The following is a 9157-nucleotide window of genomic DNA, read 5'->3' as shown; positions in this document are numbered from 1 at the left end:
AGTTATTGTCATAAAAAGTGTTTGGGGACCCAGGTCCTGCCCCAGGGGACATGAATCAATGCAAAAAAAGTTAAAAAAACGTCCGTTTTTTCAGGAGCAGTGATTTTAATAATGCTTAAAGTGAAACAATAAAAGTGTAATATCCCTTTAAATTTCGTAGCTGGTCGGTGTCTATAGTATGCCTGTAAAGGGGCGCATGTTTCTCGTGCTTAGAACAGTCTGACAGCAAAATGACATTTCGAAGGAAAAAACCCATTTAAAACTACTCGCGGCTATTGCATTGCCGGTCCGACAATACACATAGAAGTTCATTGATAAAAACGGCATGGGAATTCCCCCCCCCAGGGGAACCCCGAACCAAAATTTAAAAAAAAAAATGACGTGGGGTCCTCCTAAATTCCATACCAGGCCCTTCAGGTCTGGTATGGATATTAAGGGGAACCCCAGGCAAAATTTTTTAAAAAAATGACGTGGGGGTCCCCCTAAATTCCATACCAGGCCCTTCAGGTCTGGTATGGATATTAAGAGGAACCCCGGGCAAAATTTTTAAAAAAAAATGACGTGGGGGTCCCCCTAAATTCCATACCAGACCCTCCAGGTCTGGTACGGATTTTAAGGGGAACCCCGCGCAAAAGATTAAAAAAAAAAAACGGCGTGGGGTCCCCCCAAAAATCCATACCAGACCCTTATCCGAGCACGCAACCTGGCAGGCCGCAGGAAAAGAGGGGGGATGAGAGAGCGCCCCCTCCTGAACCGTACCAGGCCACATGCCCTCAACATTGGGAGGGTGCTTTGGGGTAGCCCCCCAAAACACCTTGTCCCCATGTTGATGAGGACAAGAGCCTTATCCCCACAACCCTGGCTGGTGGTTGTGGGGGTTTGCGGGCAGGGGGCTTATTGGAATCTGGAAGCTCCCTTTAATAAGGGGACCCCCAGATCCCGGCCCTCCCCCCTGTGTGAAATGGTAAGGGGGTACTTACCCCTACCATTTCACTAAAAAACTGTCAAAAATGTTAAAAATGACAAGAGACAGTTTTTGACAATTCCTTTATTTAAATGCTTCTTCTTTCTTCTTTCTTCTATCTTCCTTCATCTTCTTCTTCTTCTGGTTCTTCTGGTTCTTCCTCCGGCGTTCTCGTCCAGCATCTCCTCCGCGGCGACTTCTATCTTCTTCTCCTCGGGCCGCTCCGCACCCATGGCATGGGGGGAGGCTCCCGCTCTTCTCTTCATCTTCTTCATCTTCTTCTCTTCTTCTCTTCTTCATTTTCTTCTCCAGGCCGCTCCGCATCCATGCTGGCATGGAGGGAGGCTCCCGCTGTGTGACTGCGTCTCCTCGTCTGACGGTTCTTAAATAATGGGGCGGGGCCACCCGGTGACCCCGCCCCCTCTGACGCACGGGACATGACTGGACTTCCCTGTGGCATTCTTATTTAAGAACCGTCAGACGAGGAGACGCAGTCACACAGCGGGAGCCTCCCTCCATGCCAGCATGGATGCGGAGCGGCCCGGAGAAGAAAATGAAGAAGAGAAGAAGAGAAGAAGATGAAGAAGAAGAGAAGAGGATGAAGAGAAGAGCGGGAGCCTCCCCCCATGCCATGGGTGCGGAGCGGCCCGAGGAGAAGAAGATAGAAGACGCCGCGGAGGAGATGCTGGACGAGAACGCCAGAGGAAGAACCAGAATAACCAGAAGAAGAAGAAGATGAAGGAAGATAGAAGAAAGAAGAAGCATTTAAATAAAGGAATTGTCAAAAACTGTCTTTTGTCATTTTTAACATTTTTGACAGTTTTTTAGTGAAATGGTAGGGGTAAGTACCCCCTTACCATTTCACATGGGGGGGCCGGGATCTGGGGGTCCCCTTGTTAAAGGGGGCTTCCAGATTCCGATAAGCCCCCCGCCCGCAGACCCCCACAACCACCGGCCAGGGTTGTGGGGATGAGGCCCTTGTCCTCATCAACATGGTGACAAGGTGTTTTGGGGGGCTACCCCAAAGCACCCTCCCAATGTTGAGGGCATGTGGCCTGGTACGGTTCAGGAGGGGGGCTGCTCTCTGGTCCCCCCTCTTTTCCTGTGGCCAGCCAGGTTGCGTGCTCGAGTAAGGGTCTGGTATGGATTTTTGGGGGGACCCCACGCCGTTTTTTTTTTTTTTTTTGGCGCGGGGTTCCCCTTAAAATCCATACCAGACCTGAAGGGTCTGGTATGGAATTTAGGGGGACCCCCACGTCTTTTTTTTTTAATTTTGGTTCGGGGTTCCCCCGTGGGGAATTCCCGTGCTGTTTTTATCAATGAACTTCTATGTGTATTGTCGGACTGACAATGCAATAGCCGCAAGTAGTTTTAAATGGGTTTTTTCCTTCGAAATGTCATTTTGCTGTCAGACTGTTCTAAACACAGGAAACATGCGCCCCTTTACAGGCATACTATAGACACCCCCCAGCTACGAAATTTAAAGGGATATTACACTTTTATTGTTTGACTTTAAGCATTATTAAAATCACTGCTCCTGAAAAAACGGACGTTTTTACAACTTTTTTTTGCATTGATCCATGTCCCCTGGGGCAGGACCCGGGTCCCCAAACACTTTTTATGACAATAATTTGCATATAAGCCTTTAAGATTAGCACTTTTGATTTCTCCCATAGACTTTTAAAGGGTGTTCCGCGGCATTCGAATTTGCCGCGAACACCCCAAATTGTTTGCTGTTCAGCGAACTTGCGAACAGCCAATGTTCGAGTCGAACATGAGTTCGATTCGAACTCGTAGCTCATCCTTAATTACCACATCTGCTTTTTCATTATGGACAGCAAGTTAGAACAAAGAGCAAATGTGAAATTCTGCGTGAAACGGGGCAAATCTGCCACAGAGATGTTTGATATGATTTGGCGAGTTTACGTTGATGGTGCAATGAGTCCTTCAAGCTGTTTTAAGTGGCACACATGCTTCAAAAGCCAGAGAACATCAATGCAAGATGCCGAGAGATCAAAAAAGACCTTCAATCAGCTCAACCCCCGAAAATGTCAAAACTATTCGACAACTTGTGCTTGATGATCCTCGAAGAACAATTCACTACATCGCTGCCATTGTCAGTGTCTCATACGGAACAGTCCAGGCAATCCTCAAGTGTGATTTGAACTTGCGCCATGTTGCTGGCAAGTTCATCCCCCCCTTCGGTGTTCCTTCTGCTCCTGGGTCAGCAGCCTGGGGCCCCTTCAGACTCAAAAACCTTGTTTGACTCATTGCAGCATCACCGTAAAACTTGCGGAATCATGCCAAACGTCTCTGTGGCAGATTTGCCAAGTCTCAAGCAGAATGTCACATTTGATTATAACTTGCTATCAAAGATGAAATAGCAGATGTGGCAGTGGTGGCTGGCAGTAATTTTTTTTGGGCTAGGATGGCAAACAGTACCCAACCCCCGCCAGTCGGTCGGTCGACAGTCAGGTGGGTCTGGTGCACTCTCCCCATCTATGGTGGGCAGCGCTTCTCCCGGGCCTCACCGGAGGCTTCCCTTGCTTGGTGGTGGTGGCTTTCCCTTCCCCCTACTCTCCACAGGCATCGCAGCGGCTTCCGTTTCCTCCCTCCTCCTTGGCGGCCAATTGGGACTCTTTTCGTCCAACCAGAAAACGTGCCTCCGACCTGCTTCTGATTGGCCTGATTGAGGATCAGTGTTTCAATAGCGAATATTAATTTGCTGTTGTAACACCTGGGTAAGCTCCTGGCGCAATACTCTGCGCCACGAGCCCACCCTATTTTGAAACCTATTAGAGCCTCTGGCTCTAATCAGGTGCTTAAAAAAACACCCCCACTGCTGTAATTCACACACCCGGCATCCTGAAAGGGTCCAGGCGCAAAAATAGGGGGTGGCGGTGTCCGGTCAAAATAGCACCCGTGGATAGAGCATGGGGGTGGCGGCCATGAATAGAGGGGCGGACCGTCTAATGGACAGGCTGCCACTGAGACCTGGTAATGCAAGTGGTCAGAATGGCACCAGTTGCACAGCTCCTGATGTACACAGGACGATGTCTTTTGGCACGCTGACCTAAGTGGGGTACACATTATAAGAAAATAAGGTGAAAGATCATCTGATTTTCCTCATTGTTTCACAGAAAGTCGGAACCAAGGAAGGAAGGAAATAATGTATGAAAATTCTCGTAGGACAAAGGCTCTTTTTTTGTTGTTGTTTATTGTTTCTGATCTTGCGCAGTCTTTCTTTCCTGATCTTTCTCATATGAGAATCGTACAAAAACGGTACACATTAAATGAAAATCGTTCATTCTGTTCCTGTACGAGAACAATTTTGGAGTTTGTCCCTTTGTAAATTTCCTTTCGGAAGGCTGGAATCGGCTGTTGAAAAAATTGCACGATCATTCCTCGAACTTAAATGTTTACCCAATTTTCTTATAGTGGGAGCAGTTATGAAGGTCACAGAATCCCTGTGACAGCACGTGTCACAGGGACACGTGCCTTGTGCTTCCATCTGTTGGCATGTTATAAAACTTTCAAAACTTTTTGATACCACCTCGTATAGTCAGCAGAATCAAAACGTTGGAAATTTACTAACTTGTTTGAGCTGGGGAATCAATGAACTCAGCACTTCTGATATTTTTTTTGGGACTTCCAAGGAAAATGGTAAGAAAAAGAAAAATGGTCTGGTGTCACCCGTAAGTCACCTCCATCCCAATATTGTACAGAAAAACATAAAAATTGCCCTGGGACTTTGAATGAAGTGAGAACGGTTAGTCAATAAACATACCAGTAGGGATGAGCCCAATGTTCGAGTTGAGCATAAGTTCGCCAAATTTTGGACATTATGGGGCGTTCGTGGGAAATTCGAGCTCCCGCGGAACGCCCCATAATGAACTGCGAGACTGTCAATGCATGTGAGACTGCATGCTTTGGCCAATCACAGCACGCTCAGCTGTCAGAGCCATGATTGGCCACAAGCAGGATGCCTTTGGCCAATCATGGCTCAGGGGGCTAAGTCCATGCCCCACACTATGTAAGGCTGCTTATATAGCGGCTGTACATATTGTTAGGAATGAGAGCAGCAAAATTACATTTGTAAAGGAAAAAATGTAAATTAAAACTGATTGCAGCTGTAATGTATTGCTGGTCCCGGCAATATAGATAAAAATCATTGAAAAAAAAAACGGCATGAGTTCCCCCCCACAGTCCATTACCAGGCCCTTTGGGTCTGATATGGATATTAAGGGGAACCCCGCGACAAAATTATAGAAAAAAAATGGCATGGGGTCCCCCCTAAAATCCATACCAGGCCCTTCAGATCTGGTATGGATATTAAGGGGAACCCCGCGCCAAAATTAAAGAAAAAAAATGGCATAGGGGTCCCCCCAAAATCTATACCAGACCCTTATCCGAGCACGTAACCTGGCAGGCTGCAGGAAATGAAGGGGGGATGAGAGAACACCCCCCCCCTCCTGAACTGTACCAGGCCACATGCCCTCAACATGGGGAGGGTGCTTTGGGGACTTTTGAGGGTAAAAGTTTGTCACCATTCCACGAGTGGGCACAATTTTGAAGCTTGACATGTTGGGTATCAATTTACTCAGCATAATATTATCTTTCACAGTATTAAAAAACATAGGGCTAACTTTACTGTTATTTTATTAAGTCCAAAAAGTGTATTATTAAAAAAAAAAGTGTGCTTGTAAGACCGCTGCGCAAATACGTTGTGACATAAAGTATTGCAATGACCGCCATTTTATTCTCTAGGGTGTCTGAAAAAATAAATATATAATGTTTGGGGGTTGTAAGCAATTTTCTAGTAAAAAAAACTTAGGATTTTAACTTGTAAACACTGAGTCTGAAAAATAGTCCCAGTCCTTAAAGTGATTGTAAAGCTTTGATTATTTGAAAAAAAAAAAAAAAATAACAAACATATCATACTTACCACCACTGTGTAGATTGTTTTGCACAGAGTGGCCCCAAACATCCTCTTCTGGGATCCACTGGCGGCTCTCGCTGCCCCCCCCACATCAGATAACCCCCTAGGAGAAGCACTCTCAGGGGGGGTTACCGTGTGGGCGCGCTCCTGAGTCCATCATTCCGCGTCTATAGCCGCCGACTGTATGACTCTGCCCCACCCCGGCGCCCGTGTCATTGGATTTGATTGACAGCAGTGGAAGCCAATGGCTGCACTGCTATCAATCTATCCAATGAAGAGCCGAGAACCCCGGGCAGAGGGACTGCGCGTCCCCGTGGGTCAAGTTCCAGGGCTCAGGTAAGTAAAACGGGGGGCCTGAGGGTTGGGGGGCCAGTCACTGCCAGGTGTTTTTTCACCTTAATTCATAGGATACTTTAAGGTGAAAAAACACGAGGGTTTACAACCCCTTTAAAGCGATGTTCCACCCAAAAATGGAATTTCCGCTTTAAGTGAAGGTGACCCCCTGACATGCCACATTTGGCATGTCATTTTTATGGGGGGGAGAGGGTACCCTGTTTTTAGAGGCTTCCACATCCTCCCCTGGCGGCACCGGAAGGAGGATCACCTCTCCCCCTCCCTCCCTGCAATCTTCTAAAACATGTAACAGGTTCCAGAAGATTGCCCGGCCATTCACAGCGCTCAGCGCGGCTCGCGCATGTGCAGTGCGTGCCCGTCTGTGAAGCCACAGCCGGGCGCCCACAGTTAGAATACCGCTGAGAGGAGGGGGAGAGGAATTGGGCTCCGTGCGCCCCCATCGCTGGACCGTGGAACAGGTACGTTTCTGATTATTAAACGTCAGAAGATACACTTTTTGTAGCTGCTGACTTTTAAATGGGTGGAACTCCGCTTTAAGTAGTTAAAACAGAAAGTATTTACATATCCTCACTTCCAGCACAAACCAAAGCTAGGAGCTCAGGCTCCAATTATGGGAAAGTGGGTGGTACAATGGAAAATTGTCACGAGGGCCACGTACCTGATGTGAGACCGAAGTAGTGAGGAGGCCTCCCTTGCACCTCGGGTCCTTAAAGCCTCTGGAGATGGAAACAGAGTGTGGCAGGGGTGCCAGAGGTGTGGAGCAAGCCTTAGTCCGAGATCCGAGCCGAGGTCAAGTCCAGTTGGGCAATGAAGCATAAAAGGGTTAATCTGAAGAAGAATTGTCGAGATCCAAGCCACGGTCGGTTCAAATCTAGCAGCTGAGTACAAAAGGGGCAAAGAAGTAGAATTGTTAAGGTACAAATCCGAGGTCAATGGCAAGCAGCAATCAAGAATAGTCAAATAGGATTCCAAAGTTCAGACAGATCACACACTAGCACAGGAACAAGGGGGACTGAAGATAATCCAGCAATTTGGCAGTGTCTGGGCTGGGCTTACAGTCAGGTCCATAAATATTGGGACATTGGCACAATTCTAATCTTTTTGGCTCTATACACCACCACAATGGATTTGAAATGAAACAAACAAGATGTGCTTTAACTGTAGACTTTCAGCTTTAATTTGAGGGTATTTACATCCAAATCAGATGAACGGTGTAGGAATTACAACAGTTTGTATATGTACCTCCCACTTTTTAAGGGACCAAAAGTAATGGGACAGATTAACAATCATCCATCAAACTTTCACTTTTTAATACTTGGTTGCAAATCCTTTGCAATCAATTAGAGCCTGAAGTCTGGAATGCATAGAGATCACCAGACGCTGGGTTTCATCCCTGGTGATGCTCTGCCAGGCCTCTACTGCAACTGTCTTCAGTTCCTGCTTGTTCTTGGGGCATTTTCCCTTCAGTTTTGTCTTCAGCAAGTCCAATGCATGCTCAATCGGATTCAGGTCAGGTGATTGACTTGACCATTGCATAACATTCCACTTCTTTCCCAAAAAACTCTTTGGTTGCTTTTGCACTGTGAAGTGCCGTCCAATGAGTTCTGAAGCATTTTGCTGAATATGAGCAGATGATATTGCCCGAAACACTTCCAAATTCATCCTGCTGCTTTTGGCAGCAATCACATCATCAATAAATACTAGAGAACCAGTTCCATTGGCAGCCATACATGCCCACGCCATGACACTACCACCACCATGCTTCACTGATGAGGTGGTATGCTTTGGATCATGAGCAGTTCCTTTCCTTCTCCATACTCTTCTCTTCCCATCACTCTGGTACAAGTTGATCTTGGTCTCATCTGTCCATAGGATGTTGTTCCAAAACTGTGAAGGCTTTTTTAGATGTTGTTTGGCAAACTCTAATACGGCCCTCCTGTCTTTGAGGCTCACCAATGGTTTACATCTTGTGGTGAACCCTCTGTATTCACTCTGGTGAAGTCTTCTCTTGATTGTTGACTTTGACACACATACACCTACCTCCTGGAGAGTGTTCTTGGTCTGGCCAACTGTTGTGAAGGGTGTTTTCTTCACCAGGGAAAGAATTCTTCGGTCATCCACCACAGTTGTTTTCCGTGGTCTTCCGGGTCTTTTGGTGTTGTTGAGCTCACCGGTGCGTTCTTTCTTTTTAAGAATGTTCCAAACAGTTGATTTGGCCACACCTAATGTTTTTGCTATCTCTCTGATGGGTTTGTTTTGTTTTTTCAGCCTAATGATGGCTTGCTTCACTGATAGTGACAGCTCTTTGGATCTCATATTGAAAGTTGACAGCAACAGATTCCAAATGCAAATAGCACACTTGAAATTAACTCTGGACCCTTTTATCTGCTCCTTGTAAATGGGATAATGAGGGAATAACACACACATGGCCATGGAGCAGCCAATTGTCCCATTACTTTTGATCCCTTAAAAAGTGGGAGGCACATATACAAACTGTTGTAATTCCTACACCGTTCACCTGATTTGGATTGTAAATACCCTAAAATTAAAGCTGAAAGTCTGCAGTTAAAGCACATTGTGTTTGTTTCATTTCAAATCCATTGTGGTGGTTTATAGAGCCAAAAAGATTAGAATTGTGTTGATGTCCCAATATGTATGGACCTGACTATATAGGGAAGTTTGAGGTCACTTCCTGTGTGCCTCCTGGGGATTTTCCCACCTTTTTCCATCAGGTTGATGTCATTTCCTGTGCGCCTCCTGGGTATTTTCCTGCCTTTTTCCATCAGGTTGAGGTCACTTCCTGTGCACGCTCTGGGCATTTTCCTGCCCTTTTCCATCAAGTCTTCTGCACAAGATGCCGGTTAGCGCCCTGAGGAGTCCTTGGCACATGCTCAGTTTGC

The sequence above is a fragment of the Aquarana catesbeiana genome, linkage group LG06 (assembly GCF_042186555.1).
Source record: "Aquarana catesbeiana isolate 2022-GZ linkage group LG06, ASM4218655v1, whole genome shotgun sequence".
NCBI lineage: Eukaryota > Metazoa > Chordata > Amphibia > Anura > Ranidae > Aquarana > Aquarana catesbeiana.
This window is presented reverse-complemented; position numbering follows the sequence as displayed.